The sequence below is a fragment of the Acanthisitta chloris genome, unplaced genomic scaffold (genome assembly GCF_000695815.1).
Source record: "Acanthisitta chloris isolate BGI_N310 unplaced genomic scaffold, ASM69581v1 scaffold17091, whole genome shotgun sequence".
In the NCBI taxonomy this organism is placed as follows: Eukaryota; Metazoa; Chordata; class Aves; order Passeriformes; family Acanthisittidae; genus Acanthisitta; species Acanthisitta chloris.
This window is the reverse complement of record NW_008656669.1, coordinates 23,597-27,903: the sequence shown is the minus strand read 5'-3', so window position 1 is coordinate 27,903 and position 4,307 is coordinate 23,597. Positions and strand designations below refer to the sequence as shown.

The 4,307-nt window shown below is 50.3% G+C and overlaps 1 protein-coding gene across 1 annotated transcript in view; it reads right to left on the bottom strand.

Moving 5' to 3' along the window:
- Nucleotides 1–4,307, bottom strand: part of RPH3AL (rabphilin 3A-like (without C2 domains)) — a 28,629-nt gene that overhangs the window by 8,163 nt on the left and 16,159 nt on the right. The gene's annotated exons all lie outside the window — the stretch shown is intronic.

The following is a 4,307-nucleotide window of genomic DNA, read 5'->3' as shown; positions in this document are numbered from 1 at the left end:
AAAGAGGCTGTGGAGCTGAGCTGGGCAGGGAGTGAAGCCCTGGTACAATGCTGGCTAAGAGCCCTCAAAAGCAAATGTTCATCTTAAAGACAGCCTCTCTGCTTCCCCTGGCAGAGGGGGGCATTAAATATAAATACTGTTAATAACAGTTCATACATACCAGAACGTACTTTTTTTTCCCCCCATAAAATCCAAATCTCAGCTGTGAGAGTCATTCTGACTGCCCCATTGCTCAATTCCCTGAGAAAATGAACTTCTGTCCCACTTGGTTATTATCCTTTTTTTTGGTCTCCTGGATTCATAAAATCCATTGTTTTGGAACAGCTCCTTCTTCCATGGAGCCCCTAAAAGTACTAGGAGTCAGGATTTATTTGGAGAAGGCCCCAGTGAATCAGTGGAGGTGACTTTCCCTGCCTGCCCTTCTGCCATTCAGCAGTTCAGAGAGAAGCAGCACAAGAGGAAGAAAATATTAATGACACAAAGGCACTTGCACCACAGGAGCAGCTCTGTCTGCTCTCATTTCCTCTGCTGCCAATAAAAGTGTATTTTACCCACTGCACCAATGTTTCCCTTTAAGGTAATTCTTCATCCAAAGCTCCCAGACCTTCTGCTGGCACTTTCCAGAGCCCAGAAGTATTAAATCTGGTGTTCCAGCAGTTGCTGATATATCAATAAGAGCTGTTGGACAGCTGTACTTTCAGAGAACGGAACAGATTTATCCCTATCTATCTCCAGCTGACTGAGAAAAAGCTCATAAAAAAATATGCCAAGATAAAATTTGCTAGAAAAGCAGTATTCCCACAGGGAATGGGTCACTCATCGAGGGCCTGAAGCTCTGCAGCTGCTGGCAGAGCCAGAGATCCCTCGACACGTGGTTCAATCTCCAAGCCAAAGGCACCAGAGCCTGATGGCACAGAGAGCCACAGGGAATGGTGCAGAGCTACTGGCTGCACTTAACCCCAGCAGCAGAGGACGTGTGGAGACTGTGCTGAGGCCAAGGGGAAGGAGCACTTGGCTCTATCATTAAATGTGTGCATTTGGCACAGGCACATCTGCGATGGCAAGAGCCAACCACGCTCCCTCCTGCTGCCCAGGGCAGGGCAGAGCTCAGCCTGGCACACACAGTGCTTGGCACTACTTGCAGCTGTCAAATATAAGGAAAAAAGCACATGGGCAGCCTGCAGCAACAGCTCAAACAGCCACACACACCCAGCACAGCCAAAACACCCTGGGGTGAGCAGGCTGAGCACGAATCTCTGAGCACACAACTCCCCTGCAGCACCTGGATCGTTGGCAAACACAACCTAAGGGAGTGGGGAAACCAAGAGCTCCTGGACAATGTGAGCGGGGGAATCAGAGATGGTGAGTTTTATACAACCCAAGCATCTCACTGAGGGCAACTCCTGCACTACATCACATCCAGCATTGCCCACAGCTTCAGGGACAGCTCCAAGCTGGAGGGGACTGGCCCCACCTGCTCTCCCTTTCAGGAGCAGCACAAGTTGCAGCTTTGTCGCTACCCAAACTCATTGGTCTGCAAAGTGCTTGACATGCCCCAGCACACTCCTCTCTGCTCCATCACTCAGGGATTCAGCCTTCAGCACACATACTGGACAAACCCACTCATCCCCCTGCCCAGTTGCTGCTCCAGTGCCTCCAGCAGCGCCGAGCCCAGCACGTCGCATTGCTTGGCAACACGACCAGAAGAGGAGAAACCACCAGAGACCAAGTGGAGCAGCAGGCAGCCCTCATGACAAACAGAGCCACAGCTCAGGGATCACACTTCTTTTTTATTTTTTTTTTCACTTAAATGCTTTCCATTTTTTCCTGCAGAACTCAGAGCTTGGAAGAAGGAAAGCCCTGCTGCTATTGCTCCACACCCCCTGATACCCCATCCTGCCTGACCTAGTGCAGAATCCCACCCACATTCCACCACATGGAGCAGAGCTGGTCCCCAGCACAAGAAATATTACTGCTATTCTCCCAGTGACAATACATTTGTGCCTTACTAATAGCAGGGTTCCCATGGCAACTGCTTGTTTATTACAGAAAAACTAAAGGCAACAGCAAATCCCAATGTCAGTGAGCACAGGAGAAATACTGGGTGTGTAAAAATAAAACTTCTTCCTGGTGGGGTTGGCTTTTCTTCCAAGAGGCATGTTCTGTGCTTGGCCCCACTGCCTTCCCACCCTCCAGCAGCAGAAGCAGACAGTACCTAGGGCTTTGCACTGATCCCTTACTTTTTGAGGGGGGAAAGAAAGGCACATTGAAGTTGGTGCCATCCCTGCAGAAAAGCAACTCATGGCATGGAAGATGTAAAGGACAACCACAGCTCTTCTCTCCCAGGCTGTCCAGGAGTTGTGGCTTCATCTGTGCTGGTCCCACTTGACTTGAATCCCTTAACAGCTCAAGAGACAGCTCCTTCAGCACATCAGAGGGGTTAGACACGGCTGGCCAAGATAATGGAAACCCCACAGAGAGCAGCCTGTCAGAACTAGGCATGTTAAATGCCAGAGCTCATTCCAGACAACATCCTGCCAAACAAGCAACAGGGCTTTACTCAGCGCCGAAAGGACATGTTCAGATGAGGGTGTGCGAGGTGTGAGCTGACAAATGCTATCAGCCAGGCAGGGCTAAGGCAGCTTGCCTTGTCAGCCTTGGAAAGCTCAGTCCAGGCCCAGCCACAGATTCACTCCAGCAATATCATAGCCACACACCTCCAAGGGGGAAAGCATCTGCCCTGCATGCACCAGAGCTTTGGGATGACAAACAGTGGGAGTCCCTGCACTGGCAGGTGAAAAAGAGTTAAATAGAGGGGCAAAGTGTACAAGTTCCAAGCTCCAGAGATGGATTACGGCCCGCAGTGCCCACTGAAAGCTGTCCAGAGGACATGCAGCCTAACAGAGAAGAGCAACAGGGAAGGGAAGCACCAGAAAATAGAGCCATAAATTAGTATTATCCAACCCATAAAACAGCAGCCAGCCAAATATCTGAAGACAGGGAGAGAGGCAGCTCACCACCCACATCAAAGCTTACCAGAGGTCACTTTGCTGTCCTTCCCCTGCTCCTTTGCTGCTCCTGCCAGTATTTATGGGGAGGTCTTCTCCCAGAACAAAACTCAACTAAACAGCTGAACCAAACTGCAGGACAGGTCTTGGCTCAAGCTTTGTATCATGTTTGTATCGTGTTCTGTATCATGTGAACAAAAAATACCTCATTAATCAGTTCCTTGGCTATGACAACTCCATCCAAGCGTCTCCTGGAGGGAAGCCCAACCATCTAACGTTGATCTATTGTTGATCTAATTTGTCTTTAATTACAAAAGTTACAATAGGGCTGGGAGTGCTTTCCTAGCTGGGGCCTGAAGAGAAGGTTTGTAAAGCCAAGTCTCCTGAGCCCTCTTTATTAAAAGGTTATTTCCCCCTGCACTACTGGTAAGTGGAAGAGTGCATGTGGCTGGTTTGCTGAACAGGTCTTCTCCAGCTGAGGGGATCTAACAGCAAAAGACAGAAGGGGAGAGAGGCCAGACAGTTCTGCTAATCCACACCAGAAAGAAAGGAAGAGAAATCAAAGCAGACTGGCAGCAGCTCTAATCCTGCAGCATCCATCCACTGCTGTGCTAATGACCCCGAGTGCTTGGCTCCTCAATGCTGAGCTGCTGTGTCCCTCCCAGCTGGCTCTGGGCACAGCACTGGGGTGGGTGTACGAGCAGCAACTGGGTGGGCAGATGGAAAAGGGGGGGGGAAAGCCCTTCAAGGCAGTGCTGAGAATGGGATCTGATGTGGCAGTGATCCAAGACATGTGATAGAACAGTCTACTTCAATCAAGGTCTTCCTCAAAGAACAGAGATGTGAGTGCTGAAGCTAATAAATCTTCAGGCTTGTCAGTGCTCTGGCCTCAGCCTTGCACAGGGCCAAGTTAATCAATGGCTTCTCTCAGAGACATTTAATAAACAACTCAGCCTTGAGCTCTCCATGCTGCAAACCTCAGCCCCCTCCACAACACCTGGGGAATGAGCGTCACCCTTTGCTGCTCTCACCTGCTCCAGGGGCTCAGGCACAAAAGGACACAGCCAGAATTAGCTCACTCCTGCCCACTGCCTGCAGAAGAGTGTCCCTGTCCACATGCTCTGGGCCCCAGGAAGACCCCAGGGAGATGCTGCCAGTGTAATTTCTAACCCAGCTCAAAGCAATTTGAGGGATCTACCCAGTGGTGCTCCACAGAGCAGCAGAAGCAAGGAGCAAGCAGCCCCAAGCAGGAAGGGAATGAGACCAGCCTTTGGTTAGCCTTGGCTGCACAGTGATATC